Raw genomic sequence first — 16,320 nt, forward strand, 5'->3', positions numbered from 1 at the left:
GGCTAGAAGGCGCCGTTATGTACACTGTTAAACACCCAAACACCCAATTAGACTCCGACATTCACATGCATGCAGCTTTCTACTTGCCTGTAAATGTAATGCATACTTATAGCGCTTTATAATTCACTTTATTTTTAGTTGCACAGTTGTAACCACGTTTGTGGTTTACTCAAAAATGAAAATTTGCTGAAAATGTACTCACCCTTCCAAGATGTAGATGAGTTTGTTTCTTCATTGTAACAGATTTCGAGAATTTTTGCATTACATCACTTGCTCACAGATGGATCCATTCATTACATCACTTAAAACAACCATTTTTGGGTTATTTGGCAACCCAGCACTGGGTAAATATTGGACAGAACACATGGTGGGTTATTTAAAAAAACAACAACATTTTTTTAGAGAGCAGAAAAACTACACAGCACCTGGGTAAAAAAATATTTAAAAAATAACCCAATAAAATGACCCAACACGCTGAACCCAGCATTTGGGTTTTTTAAAAAAAAATAACCCAGCATTTTTTAGAGTGCAAACAAACTACTATTTTTTTAAGGGTATAAATAACCCAATAAAAAACAGTGAACCCAGCATTTGGGTTAAACTTTTTTCAGAGTGCGACAATTGGGTTAAAAAAATAACAGAGCATTGATTAGAGTGCAGAAAAACTACTCAGCACCTGGGTAAAAAAAAAAATAATAATTAAAAATATCCCAATAAAATGACCCAACACATTGAACCCAGCATTTGGGTTAGAAAAAAAAAAAACAGTATTATTTAAAAAATTATTTTAAAAAACAACCCAATAAAATGACCCAACATGCTGAACCCAGCATTTGGGTTAAAAAAATAACCCAGCATTTTTAGAGTGCAGGAAAACTACTCAGCACCTATATATATATATATATATATATATATATATTCCAATAAAAGAGTTCGCATGATGCACATGACAGTGTGTTTGTGTCATTATATGCTTTAAACGCAGATGTGTGTCAGCATCAATAAGCACATTTTAAAGCTCTGTTTAAAGAGCCCATAAGCTGTCAATCACCAATACAGAGAATTTACAGTCTGAGCATCTATCTCTAAACCAGTCTGATCTGGTTTAAGTCAATCAAAATTAAACTGCCACATAATGCAGTATCACATTGGAGACCATCCAGATATAATTCTGTTTTGTCCAAATACAACACCATTTAAACTGCATAAAAAAAGAAGTGGAGATTATTTAGGATAAATAAGACAACAATCTAAATAGAAGGAGTTTTTAATAACTGGTGGGAAAATATACTGCAGAGCATGCAAGGGTGAAATAAAAAGCATGGGAACCAGCCGTCTCTAACCGGAAGAGAGAGTTTGGAATACAATTAAAGCTTCCATTTATATCGTGTACATCTATGATGTACGATGTAGACTTGCTTCTAAAGGTCTTTTGTATGGCAGTGAGATTGTTTGCAGAGATGACAACCGGCCAAATATAAATGGCTTCTAATCATGTTTATGAGCTGGCAGACGGCCCGCCCTGGGCCCAGCCCTGCCCGAGCTCTGCCCAGCACTCAGGGGCACGTCCTGCTTTTTTCTGTGATATACCATTTCACTAAAGCTTGGTGGAAAGGGAGGAACGTTAAATGAGCTATGCGTCCACTTATTTCCTGTTCCAGATTCTTTCTCTCTCACCCTTCAGTGCTGTGGGCAGAGTTGATTTTAAATGAGGCGTGTTGTGTATAGCCTTGTGACCTATACTGCCTTTCTAACTTTGGCCAGTGACAACATTAAGACAATGCCAACTATTAGATTTCCCATTCACCTCAGTGGCAGTGTAGAATCCAAGTAATGAAACTCTGCTCAGTGTACAAAGAACTGTATTTTGCGGCAATGTGAATGTGGCTATAGTCTGAGAATCACAGTGCACAGTTTTCACAGTGCAATGTCATCCAAGATGTTCATGTATTTCTTTCTTCAGTCAAAAAGAAATAGAAAACATTCCAGGACCTTTCTCCATATAGTGGACTTTAATGGGGTCCAACGGGTTGAAGGTCCAAATTGCAGTTTCAGTGCAGCTTCAAAGGGCTCTACATGATCCCAGTCGAGGAATAGCTAAACAGTCATTTTCTTAAAAAATAAAAATGTAATAATAAGCGTCTGTGATGCATTACAAAATCATGTTGAAAAGATCACGCACAGTTAGTTTTTCGCCTGTGTACGTTGGTTCAAAAAGGTAGGGTAGGGCGAAAAACTCCAAAAATGGTTCAACATTGTTTTTTTTTACCTTTTTTTGTAAAGGCCGTTTGACTTTCTTTGCACGTTCGCTTTGTAAACACTGGATTGGTACTTCTATCTACGTCCTGCATGACCTTTCCAACATGACTACAAAATGTGTAATGTTGAGCTAGTGCAAGATGAGCATTTGTGATTAGTCTCAATCTCAGACGTCACGCCTGCGGACCGTTGGCTGAACGTCTGATGCATACGGCACACAGAAACACTTCAGGAGTTTCAAAGTCGTCATCGGATTGGTTAAATTATACAGGATTTCTGGGAGACGTGTGTGTCACATTCTTTAATGTTCCGTCTGAAAAAAAAGATGCCGTGATGCCAAACCATCTCATGTTAGTAAACAAGCTGTCGTGTTTACAACGGCGATGATGAGCACTTATTAGGATTAACCAAAGGTTGGATTTTTAAAAGTATGTGAAATATTTGTAGTTTGCGGAAAAGAATCTTTAAAGTTTCTTCAGAGTTTTACACTCTGGTCTGTTATTGTGGCGACATATCAAAACCAGTCATAAGGGTAAATCTTTTTGAAATCGAGATTTATACATCATATGAAAACTGAATAAATTAGCTTTCCATTGATGTATTGTTATGATAGGACATGAAATATGATAGGAATTTGGCTGAGATGCGACTATTTAAAAATATGGAACCTGAGAAATATTGAGAAAACACCTTTAAAATTGTCTAAATTAAGTTATTAGCATTGCACATTACTAATTAGAAATTAAGTTTTGATATATTTGTGGTAGGAAATTTACAAAATATCTTCATGGAACATGATCTTTACTTACTATCCTAATGATAACGATAATTTTAACCCATAAAATGTATTGTTGGCTATTGCTTCAAATGTACCCGTGCTACTTAAGACTGTTTTTTTTTTTTTTTTAGAAAACAACTGATCGTTTCGCTATATAAGACCCTTATTCCTAGGCTGGGATTGTGTAGAGCCCTTTGAAGTTGCACTGAAACTGCAGTTTAGACCTTTAACTCATTGATCACCATTGAAGTCCACCATATGGAGAAAAATCCAGGAATGTTTTCCTCAAAAACCTTAATTTCTTTTCAACTAAAGAAAGAAAGACATGAACATCTTGGATGACATGGGGGTGAGTACATTATCAGGAAATGTTTATTCTGGAAAGGAACTAATCCTAACCTGGCATTACCTAAACATGGGCAGGGGATTTTTAGTTTCCAGCATGCTTTGCATGGGACCAGAAAGAACATTTTGAAATGAAGTGTTTTTGTATATGTTCTTGAGCAAGATGAAAAAGGGGAAGCTTGTTGGTGTTTAATGTTTTGTTATGTTGGAATGTAGAAGAGTTTCTGTTTTGGTTACCGTTATGATGATGAACTGTGGAACTTGTACTTAAGTTGAGAATGATTTTAAAAAGCTTGGAATTCCTATTGTAAGAATGCATTATTTTTACATATTGCAAGAAAAAAATGGCTTTTATCAAGTTAAGCTAATTGTGAACTGAAAAGGGTTTTTGAGTTACCATATTTTATGGGTTTATCTCAACACACTTTTAAAAATAAAAGTTCTTTATTGGCATCTGTGGTTCCATGAAGAACCTTCTACATCACTGGAACCTTTCTATTGCACAAAACATTCTTTATAGTGAAAAGGGTTATATAAATGATTCAAGTGTTCTTCACATTAAAGAGAACCCTGGGTATTAAGACTTGTATGGTGTAATGTAATGTAAATGATGTCTCTTACTAAAGTATGTAATAAGGGGCACCATTATTTGATGATGTCAAATGGTTGCACTCAGTAGGCTACGAACGCTACCTGTTGCTTTTTTAAGTTCAGCACAACTCAGAAAATAAAATACTGATACAATGTACAACATATTTCACTACAACGTATTTCTTTAAGAGACCACATTTATGTTATAAGCCATACAAGTCTTAATACACAGGGCTCCCTTGGTTCTTTTAAGAATTGCTCCCTGAAACGTTCTTTTATGGAATCACTGTGAAAACTCACTTTTGGATCCTTTATTTTTAAGACAGTACTTAAGTCTTTGCAGTGTATTATATTAGTTTATGGCAGTGTCATGTTAAGAAAACTAAGTTCCAACATGTGGATCTACTGTTCACAAATGAAGAAGTACTTTTATGCATGAATTTGAAAAGGCAACACACACTTTAACATAAATAGATCTCTGCCAATATCTAAGAAAGACATTACTGTTATGATGATAAAGTCCAGTAATAGAAATCATCCTTATTTTTTTACATGAGGGCCAGGCTGTGACACTAAAGGGCCACACTAATGGGATCATGTGCCAGTTTTTACTCCCACTGGTTCACGCTTCCTTGTCTGTCTGCATTCTTTAGCACATTAATAAAGCCACAGTAGTTTACTGAGTGTGAATATGTAATTTACAACACATAATCCAAAGACAGCATCCCACTAGCCAACTTGATTTTCAGACTACTATGCAAATGAAGCATTTGACTGAAAATTGGCAGAAAAATCAGCTAGTAGGATCACATCACAATATAGACTCGTCTACTATCCATACAGTGTCTCATTAGGAGAGTAATTAGTGTAGTTCTTGCACATATATTCATACAGATACAAGCACACAGCTCACGTACTAACATGCTTCCAGCTGTATCAACATACCGTTTAAAATGGGGTTCTGTCTAACTTGGTCACAACGTGGGTGGACAAAATAAACTGTGGAAGTGTTTTTGGATTGTTGAGGATGTGAGAAAATGTATCAGAGCAACAAGAGGACAAATATAAGGAGCTATATTATGGTGTTGTATATGGAAAAGAGGAAACAAGACTGATGATGTCATGAATGAGCTCTTATAATGACTTAAGTTCTTTTTTTTGCACATTTTAGGAAGTTCAGAGTTAAGCATGTTCTGTTGTAACAAGGAGTGGCTTTTACATATATATGTATGCATGCATTCCGTATGTTTAGTGTTATTTATTTCTTATAAATCAATAAAAGAACTGTAAACTTTGACTTGAATTCAGATTCATTCGAATGTATTCAGATTTAGATTTGGATTTGGAAAATGAATGTGGATTCCATTAAAGATTTAGGTTAAAGTTCACTTCCAGAACAAAAATGTATAGCTCATTTACTCACCCCCTTGTCATCCAAGATGTGTATGTCTGTCTTTCTTCAATTGTAAAGAAATCATGTTTTTTTTGAGGAAAACATTTCAGGATTTCTCTCCATAAAGTGGACTTCAGTGGTGCCTGTGATTTTGAACTTCCAAAATGTAGTTTAAATGCAACTTCAAAAGGCTCTAAATGATCCCAGTCGAGAAAGAAGGGTCTTATCTGGAGAAACGATCAACCATTTTCTAAACAAATTATAATTTACATACTTTTTAACCTTAAATGCTTGTCTTGTCTAGCTCTGTGTGAACTCCGGTGTGTATTCCGGTTCATGACAGTTAGGGTGTGTCGAAAAACTCCATCTCATTTTCTTCTCCAACTTCAAAATCGCTGTTTTACCTTTTTTTGTAAATGGCGTTTGATCTTCTTTGCATGTTCACTTTGTAAACACTGGGTTGGTACTTCTGCAGCGATGTAGGACGATTTTAAAGTTGCACTGGAATACACAGAGTTCACGCAGAGCTAGACAAGATGAGCATTTGAGGTTAAAAGATATATAAATTGTCAATTTGTTTAGAAAATGACCAATCGTCTCACTAGATAAGACCCTTCTTCCTTGGCTGGGACTGTTTAGAGCCCTTTGAAGCTGCATTTAAACTGCATTTTGGAAGTTCAATCTCACGGGCACCATAGAAGTCCACTATATGGAGAGAAATCCTGAAATGTTTTCCTCAAAAAACCTAATTTCTTATCGACTGAAGAAAGAAAGACATGAACATCTTGGATGACTAAACGAGTCATCCAAGTGAGTAAATTATCTGTAAATTTTGTTCCTATTATGCCGCGTTTTACAAAATGTAATTTAAGTCTCAGGTGTTCCCAGAATGTGTCTGTGAAGTTTCAGCTCAAAATACCCCACAGATCACTTATTATATTATATTTAAAATGCCCATTTTGAGTGGAAGCAGAAACATGCTGTTTTCATGCAAGACTCTTTAAATGCAAATGAGCTGCTGCTCCCCACCTCCTTTTCCAGAATAGGGCTGTGCCTTTACAGCTCATAGGTCAGATACTCACACCAAAAAACACCTGTTTGGTTTTGATTATCATGTCTATCACACTGAAATCATGCTTTTTAAAGCCATATCAGTTTAAACTTCTGATATGTGGTTTTCTGAGCACTCACATCCGAAGCACACACACAGAAAGCAGCATGTGTTTACTGAACTTCTCTTTCATGTCTTATTGTGCTTAAACTGTCAAATACACACCTGAAGTATATGTTAAAAAACACACAGGAGTTACAAAAATAGTCGGTTATGTCTGTGAAGGTACACACCAGCTGGTTGTCATTGCAAAAAAGGTCTTGCGTCGTTTGTTTGAAGATGCTTCTTAGTTTGATATTAAAAAATTGAATCTGCCTTTTTTAAGTTTTTAATACTGTTCGGGGTTTCTTTACACACTCACACACAATTAAGGTGTCTGTCTCTCTTGTTGTCTATCTCCAGGGGTGGAAGCAGCCCCTCCTCATTTCTTCGGTCCTGACTTCATCTCTTTGCCTGTGGCTGGAACAGCTGTTGCAGAGGCTGAGGATTCTGGGTACACAGCACTGGGGCACCGCTGCCAGTCATGCTCATCCTCAGCACAGCTGCCACTCTCCATGCAGAGAAACGAAAAACTCCAGCAAAACTTCATCGCAGTTGCTCTGGTAATAAAGAGCTGCACTCTTGAATTTGTAGAAAACGTGATTTTCAGTCCTCTGGGTGGATGTGAAACATTGCACAATGAAAATCAGTCTGCGCTCTTCCCTCATTGAAAAAAGGCAAGACAGTTTCCAAAATACAACCCATGGGACAGTCAGTCAGCTCACTGATTACTTTACAAGGATCATTTCTCCAGCAGACAGGCCTCTCGCCAGGCCCACACAAAATCTGAGCCTATAAGATTCTGTTTAGACAATTCAGCAGATTACTGTTACTGTCACCATTTCTTTAAAAAAGTATATCCATCTTATTCTTCAATGTGGAAGTAAGCCTTTGGGCGAGACTTGCGGTTGATTAGCCACTATACGAAAATAATGAGAAGAGTAACAATGTGCAGTAAACAGTAAAACTTGCTTTCACAAACCAGTGTGTTCATAATTAACATAATACATTAAAATAATATGGTAAGACACCAATTTGCAATTGCAATTTGCAAGCAGCAAAACAAGCTGTTTTGTACAGCTAAAAATAGCTGGACAACTATGAGGCCTAAAGCTAGAACCATAAAATCCATTACAAATGGCCACGCCCACTCTTGTGGGAAAAATAAGGTGGGCATGTTTGTGTTTTCATTCATTTGGCTAATTTAATTCATACTTTTTTTTTTCCAATTTATTCTGCAGAATCCATTTTTTCCCTTTAAATCTGACAGCCTTCGATGACAACACTGTTGGCCATTGAACACTTTTGGAAATAAATACTTAAGGCTGGAATACACTACAAGACTTTTGCTCTGATTTGCAGTCTGGACAAGTTGACTCCAGTTGCCCAAAGTCAGTGCCAATTTGATGATTTCAGGCAGTTAGACTTGACAGACTTTTTTTAGTTTAAGACTTTTGCTGTATCCCAATTCACATACTAACCATCCTAAATATTATTCAAAACTAGAATTATTGTGTTCTAAATTGGAGTATGTTAATTGGAGTATTCCAAAGGTACCTGAATAGTCTATATATATATATGTATATACCATCTATATATTCTATATCTCCCAAATTCAATGAAAATTCAGTGCAAGTCCATATATACTCCATGCTAATGGCTAAAATTGCCCACAACCCATTGCGCTTCAGAAGAGGATTCGGTTCGGGACTACTAAAGGGGTTTGAGTGATTAATAATCAACCCAGCAGGCACACAGCATCATAAAACATTGCTATTTGGGTAAATTTCAGTTGTGACATCGGGTGACCAAAATTCAATGTCTATTGTCGTGTTAATTTGATGTCCAATACCGACGTCAACTGACGATGATTTTTGAGATTGTGTATCCAAAATCAAAACTTAAGTCAACGTCAAACTGACGTCAAATACTGACGTCAACCCGATTTTCATTCATCAAAATACAACATTATCCGACATTTGCGTCCAACGTCAACCTGGCGTTATATTGACGCCCAGTACCTGCTGGGAATATCTAACCTAAAAAATGCTGGGTTATTTTTTTAACTCAAATGCTGGGGTCAGCCTGTTGGGTCATTTTATTGGGTTGTTTTTTTTCTATTCAGCCGCTGGGATACGCTAAAATTAACGTACTAATAAACGCTACTTTTAAATGTTACATATTTTATGTCTAAAATGCTTAAATGTATGTAATATTATAAACTATGCTGTATTAACCCAAATATATTAAATAAATAATAAATTAGATTATTGCTGTTGCCTCTATAGTGATTCTGTGTGTCTTTTATAAGTTCCAGTCCATTTTAAGCCAGCAATATAATAATTTTTAAACAATAGTTGACTTAAATAAAATAACCCAGCATGTTTGGTAAAAACATTTAACCCAACCAGCTAGGTCAATATAACACAGCATGTGTTCTGTCCAATATTTACCCAGCGCTGGGTTGCCAAATAACCCAAGTTGGGATATTTTTAACCCAGCATTTATTGGAGTGTGATGGAAATATATTAATATTCTTATTATATTCTGTCTAACTTTAACTTTAATGCAAAAACGTGAAGAAATTCTCCACTTTTTTTTTCTTCATTTCTGTCACCTGATGAAGTTTGGGTTTCTTGCCACTGTCGCCCATTGGTTTGCTTGTTTGTACAGTTTTGTACAGCTAAAAATAGCTGGATGTGGATGAGACCGGAAGCCAGACCCATAAAATTTACAAATGGCCATGCCCACTCGTACGGGAAGAAAAAAGTGGATAGCTAAACTGAATTTGTTCATAACTTATAATTAACAAACTTTGCAAGATCAACACTGTTACTAAACTAATTTGAATCAACATCAAACTGACTTGAGCTGAATAACTACACTGTTATCAGAGTTATATTCAGTATAGCTTAATTTAACTTTTTCGTAATGAATGAACTTTTATGCAGTTATTAAACTGAACACTGAACTGATTTAGGTTAAATAATGACACTATTGTCTTGATGCAGCTGCTTTTGGGACACAACATATGATTTCATCCTGTCGGATGATATCAAACATGTTTGATATTTTGAGCTACTTTTTGGTTTCATTTGTCTCTTAGCAATGAAGCCCATGTTTTTGTCAGCTGTGTTTGGAAAAACTTGAAAGTCTGATGTGATCCTTAGTCATTTAGTATATGTCACCCTGGACCTAGTCTTAAGCAGCATGGCTATATTTGTAGCAGTAGCCAAAAATACATTGTACGGGTCAAAATGATCATTTTTTTTCTATTAGGCCAAAAATCATTAGTATATTAGGTAAAGATCATGTTCCATAAAGATTTTTTTGTAAATTTCCTACCGTAAATATATTAAAACTTGATCAGTAATATGCATTGCTAAGAGATCCATTTGGACTAATTTAAAGGTGATTTTCTCAGTATTGTGATTTATTAGCACACCGACATTCCAGATTTTCCAATAGTTGTATCTCAAATATTGTCCTGTCCTAACAAACTGTACATCAATAAAAAGCTTATTTATTCAGCTTTGTATAAATCTCATTTTCAAACAATTGACCCTTATGACTGGTTTTGTGGTCCAGGGTCACATATTTAGTTAGTCTGTAAGTGTAAGATGCCTAGTGTTTTAAAATCTGATTTTGAAAGCCATGTGTATTTCAACCTTAAGGCCAGCAACTGCCTGGTAATGTAATATTCAGAGAAACTTGAATCTGAAGTGATTTATGACTAAATCGCATGGGTCATTTATTGTAGGATGTTGTGCTCAAGGACACAGACATTTAAACTCTACAGCTTCTGTTTCACTGACACAACCTTGAGATAAAGTCTCCAGTTTGTATACTAGCAACCTTGAACATCAGCTACAGGACCACCCTATACTGCTTGCAGTAAATACAATTTACTTAGTAAATTTACCTTACCTGTCATTTACTAAACCAGGCCATGTACTGTTGTTGTGTCCCTACAACAGGAAGTCAGGCACCCCCCTCACTTCCTTCACTCTATTTTCCCTAAATTCTGTAGGAAATGACAGCTTCATTTACACAAAGCAAGGCCTCGTACACTGAAGACAAACACATCCTCCCTGTCTGCTGGAGGATTATTGTTCCTCATTGCACAATCTTCAGACAAAAGACTTCCTCTGTTCATTGCCGAGCAGAGACTTAGCCATGCAGTTACTGAAATTCTCATATATCCCATTAGGCACCTGAATGTACGCCGAATTCCCATGGTGCATGGGGAACATCTCCTTCTCTGAAGCACAGCAGTTTGGCCCACATCTGTCAAGCAGCGGTGTGATAGACAGAAACCAAATATCAAATATTTCCAACATATGGCCATGAATTTTAGAAATGGAACTTTGGCTCTGACATGCTTCAGTGAAGATTTTTGGGAACAGGGTGAACATTTGTGAAATTTCTGCATGACATCAGAGGATTATAAAAGGTTTGAGCCTGGAATGAGAATCTTAATAAAACTGGATGATTCTACTTCTGATTCTCTTTAATGATTCAAATTTCTTAATGGTTCCATTATTTTTCTTTAAAGAATATTTGGTAAAAAAAAAGAAATCCACTGCCAAATAATGAGATAATTACAGTAATACATTTAAAAGTTTTTGCAAAAGGTGTGTTTACATGAATAACTTTTCACTGAGACTGGAAAAGTGTAGTCCAATAATTGGTCTTACAGTGTAGCATGCGTCCACCCTGGTGAAAAAAACAGCATATGCTGGCAGGTATGTTTTGATGCTGGTTTAAACTGGTCCTTAGCTGGTTTATGCTGTGCTTTTATAGCGATGTTGTGATGAACTTAAATATGCTACTGCTAGAAAAAACTTTTTAAGAGTATTTTATGCACATGCGGCGATAACAGAAGCGAACGTCACGTGGTTTCGAACTTCCGGTATTTTAGAAAACGGTTCTCATTTCTCAACCTGTATTGACTGTTAGTTCGGGGATCAAGGATTGTCTATAATAGCAGTTAAAACAAGCAGAGGCCAGGGCCGTGTGTCAGGAAGAGGCCCACAGAGAGAGCAGAGTTTAAAGTGAAAAGGAAATAGTCTTTTTTCTGATTCCAGCACAGGAACTCATAACGTATACAGGATAGTGCTGTAAGTGTGCTTTAGAGAGCTTACACTGACATTTTTACTACATTCAATTGACCTTGACACTTCATCATCAGTTAATTTGCATAAAAATACAAAGGGAAAAACACAATCCACAGACACTTATTTGTTTACCCATGTTGTTAAAACTATAAAAATATTTCACAATATGTGCAGTCTTGGTGAGCGTAAGAGAATTTTTTCTTAAGAAAAAAAATCAAGTTGATTCAGTCATAAGTGAGTCATGCATTTTTGACGTAAATAATGAGACTAAACACAGGAATGTACTACATTTTGTTTTGATTTGCAGGAACAACGAGCTTATTACTTTATTTGTCTAGTCTAGCATAAGTTTAACAACATTTTGGTGAATCATTAAGGAAAACATCTTGATTTATAGTCCTAGGAGATTTTTCGCTCTAAGCACATTCCCCCTTTGAGGTCTAACAGTTAGTCAGTATTACTCATGACCACAAATTACAGGACATAGATGTTCTTTGAACAAGGGACAGGTTTGATGCTTCAAACACTGAAATGTATTCATTTGTCTGTGTGTGTGTGTGTGTAGTCCTGGTATTCCCTATATTATGGGGACCAAATGTCCCAACAGGTATAGTAATACCAGTACATTTTAAAAAACAAACTTATAAATCATACAAAACATATTCTTTGAGAATCTAAAATAGCAGAGCATTTTCTGTGAGGGGTAGGGTGAGAAGTATGTTTAGGGTAAGGGGGTAAATACAGTTTATAAAAAACATAACAAATATGGATAAATCATGGAAACCCAACTTGTGTGGTAATAGTTGACCAGTAGGTGGTGACAAATGAGTGTCTTTTACGTGGGTTTGACTAACTCGACTTGGGTGAATTATTGAATCATTCACTCAGGTGGTTCAAAAAACAGATTCATTTAGGATGAAACACCACTACTACTGTGTGTGTTGCTCAGATTTGCAACGATTGGGCTTTCAATTGGGCTGTCATTCAATTGCTTATTGCTCATTGAACTGTTCTATAACAGCAGCATTACAGAATCATCTGTCCTTATTACTCCAATAACTGCTCCGTTTTTTTGTTTAGTAAGGAGGTGTTAAATTGATCAAAAGTGACAGTAAGACATTTATCATGTTAGAAAAGATTTCTGTTTCAAATAAATTCTATTCTTTTGAACTTTCTATTTATCAAATAATCCTAAAAAAAATATATTACAGTTTCCACACACATATAAGCAAATACACCCAAATAAGCAGCATAACTGTTGTTGATATTGATAATAATAAGAAATTTTTCTTAAAGGTGAAGTCCACTTCCAGAACAACAATTTACAAATAAATTACTCACCGCCTTGTCATCCAAGATGTTCATGTCTTTCTGTCTTCAGTTGTAAAGAAATTATGGTTTTTGAGGCAAAAAACATTTCAGGATTTTCCTCCATATAATGGACTTGACTGGTGCCCCGATTTTGAACTTCCAAAATGCAGTTTAAATGCGGCTTCAAAAGGCTCTAAACAATCCCAGCCGAGGAAGAAGGGTCTTATCTAGCGAAACGATTATAATTTGTATACTTTTTAAGAACAAAAGCTCATGTAGCACAGGCTCTGGGATGCGCGTCCATGATGCTATGAATTAGTAATGGGTTGTTCTTAAACGATTCTTTAATTTTGAACAAATCTTTAATGTGACTCAGGAAGAACGAGTCGTCTCGGGGAGTGATTTGTTCAGTTGCGCATGCGCAACATCCTATTAGGTTCTGTACTGGAATTAGTTGACCTGTTTCGAGTCTCTTTCAAGTCACATGATGAACGAACGACTCAAACCCAAAAACTTGTCAGATAGGAGGTGAGGTGAGCTAATCATAGACTAAAGATCCAGGTAAACAATGAATTGATCTTTTCTGTTTCTTATAGCATTATAGTTTTGTGTTGTTTGTAGTGTGATCAGTAGTGTGATGAGTTTGTGTAAGCAGTAGATGTGTTAGAGAAGTAACACTTAACGTTTTAATTATATTTTGCTAAAATGAACGAAATTACTTGAAAAAAGATTCGTTCATTTTGCTGAACGAGACTCAAAGGTCCAAGTTGGTAAAATGATCCAAATTTCCCATAACTACTACGAATCATGTCTAAGCTCATTGTCTGTGTACTAAGTATGGTGAAAAACTCCATCTTATTTTCTCCTACAACTTGAGGGGACATCGTTGTAGCTTTTTGTTTGTAAACAGCGTTTGACTTACTTGCACTTTCTTCGCTTTGTAAACACTGGGTCTGTAGTTCTGCCAACGTTCCGCGTGACCTTTCGACGTGATTCAATAGTATGTAGCGTCGTGGACGCGCATCCCAGAGCCTGTTCTACATGAGCTTTTGTGCTTAAAAAGTATACAAATTTTTATTTTTTGAAAAAAATATGACCCATCGTTTCGCTAGATAAGACCCTTCTTCCTTGGCTGGGATCATTTAGAGCCCTTTGATGCTGCATTTGAACTACATTTTGGAAGTTCAAAATCACAGGCACCAATGAAGTCCAATATGGAAAAAAATCCTGAATTGTTTTCCTTAAAATCCATAATTTCTTCACGGCTGAAGGCAGAAAGACATGAACATCTTGGATGACAAGAGGGTGAGTAAATTATTTGTGAATTGTTGCTCTGGAAGTGGAGTTCTCCTTTAAGCACATGTTAAGTTACATTTTAAAATATATTACAATGGAAGCAGTTATTTTAAATTGTAATAATATTTCACAGTATTACTGTTTTATTTTTAATCAAATAATTGCAGCCTTGGTGGGCATAAGAGACTTCTTTCAGACACTTATGATGTGTTGCTTAGATGAAACTGTCTTAGAAATGCCAAAATATAACCCACATTCAACACCAAACTAAATTCACCTTCAGCTTTAGTTTACACCAATCCAAGTTTCAAATAAGCAAATCCTAACTTATCATCCTTGTGGATTCACCTTTCAACCTTTACCCCTGGAAAGCAAGAGCTTAAAAGATTTCAACCAGCGCTCTGATTTTAATTTGGAGACTTTTGACCCTGTGGCTTTGTGCCCACTTGTGCACGCTGAAAAGGGTGACCACTCTCTGTGCATCTCTCCAGCTTCCTGTTTGTCTTTGAGTCTGTCCTCTAAGCTGTCAGTACCCTACTGCAGTCTCTCTCTGCAGGATCCATCTCTCTCTTGACCCTTCCTCTTTGTTGAGCCTGCAGGGATCTGGGTGATCTGATCCATAATCACAGCTTTCTGGCCCACATCTGGCATTCTTCCTCCTTCAAACCCCCCAGTCTTGATCTTTGATGGTTAAAACAAGCACTGCCAACATCCAGCAGACCCAGTTATTGAAGATGACCTCACACGCATCGGTTCCTCCCATGCAGAGGCTGTTAAATTTGCTGATCGTAGATTATTGCATTGCGGTTGTTCTCATGTTAAGGACTGTTGTGACAGCGTCATGGCTTTGTGTCTAAGGAAATGCTTAGGAAAGAAAACATGTGTGCTAATTACAGTGTGACTGATCAGATGAGGAAAGCTGTGAAAGAAAGCGGCACTCGAGGATAAAGAGAAAGAGAGAGTCTGTTTCTTATTCAACTGCTGAGTCAAATGCACCACACCCATGAAACAATGTTTCCATTGCATCTGGATCAGTAAGATATTGTAGTCGCCATGTTTGTTTATTTAAGAGAGTTTTGATTCTGTAAACTGTGAATGAAGACGGAAGAACAGTTAAAGGAATAGTGTATATTTTCTTAAATTTTACTCGATCTCATGCCACTCAAGTTGTAAATAAATTTGTTTCATCATCAGAACAGATTTGGACAAATGTAGCATTACATCACTTGCTCAGCAACTGATCCTCTGCAGTGAATGGGTGCCATCAGAATAAGAGTTCAAACGACTTTTAAAACATCATAATAATCCACACCACTCTCATTCTAATAATTAATGTCCTCTGAGGCGAAACGCTGTGTGTTTGTAAGAAACAAATCCATCAGTGGGACGTTTTTAACTGCAAACCATTGCTTCTGGCTTAAATACAAGTCCTATATCCATAATATTGCTTTCTTCAGTGAAAAAGTCATCTTGTTTGAATCGGAAAAGAAATATGCACAGACCACGCAGTGTTTACAAGCAAAAACAGTCCAAAACAATTATGTTGGTAGTTTTTTAATGTGAGAGGACAAAAGGGAATTAACTTTTTCACAGAAAGAATGCATTATTATGGATTATAGACTAGAATTTTGGTCAGAAGCAGTGTTTTAAAGTACAAGCACTCAGCTTTTAACTTTACAAGACATTAACTGATGGACTGGAGTCATGTGGATTATTATGATGTTTTTATCAGCTGTTTGGACTATCATTCTGACGGCACCCATTCACTGCAGAGGAGCCACTGGTGAAGAAGCGGTTTCTCCAGATCTGTTTAGATCATCCAAATCATCTTCAATGGCCTGAAGCTGAGAAATTTTCTGAAAATTTAATTTTGAGATGAACTATTCCTTTGGTGCTCTTCGGTCAAAAAAAAAAACAGAAAAAAAAATCTGTTTTGATTTTTTACAAATCACAGCTTCATCGGAATGGTATGAAACTTGGTGACTTTTATGGCATTTGGAATGTGAACACACAAAAAAATTGAGGGCATGATTTGAGCAAAAAAAAAAGTCATACTTGTGGTCTTCAGTCATAAATGACA

Source organism: Labeo rohita, chromosome 9 (genome assembly GCF_022985175.1).
Source record: "Labeo rohita strain BAU-BD-2019 chromosome 9, IGBB_LRoh.1.0, whole genome shotgun sequence".
In the NCBI taxonomy this organism is placed as follows: domain Eukaryota; kingdom Metazoa; phylum Chordata; class Actinopteri; order Cypriniformes; family Cyprinidae; genus Labeo; species Labeo rohita.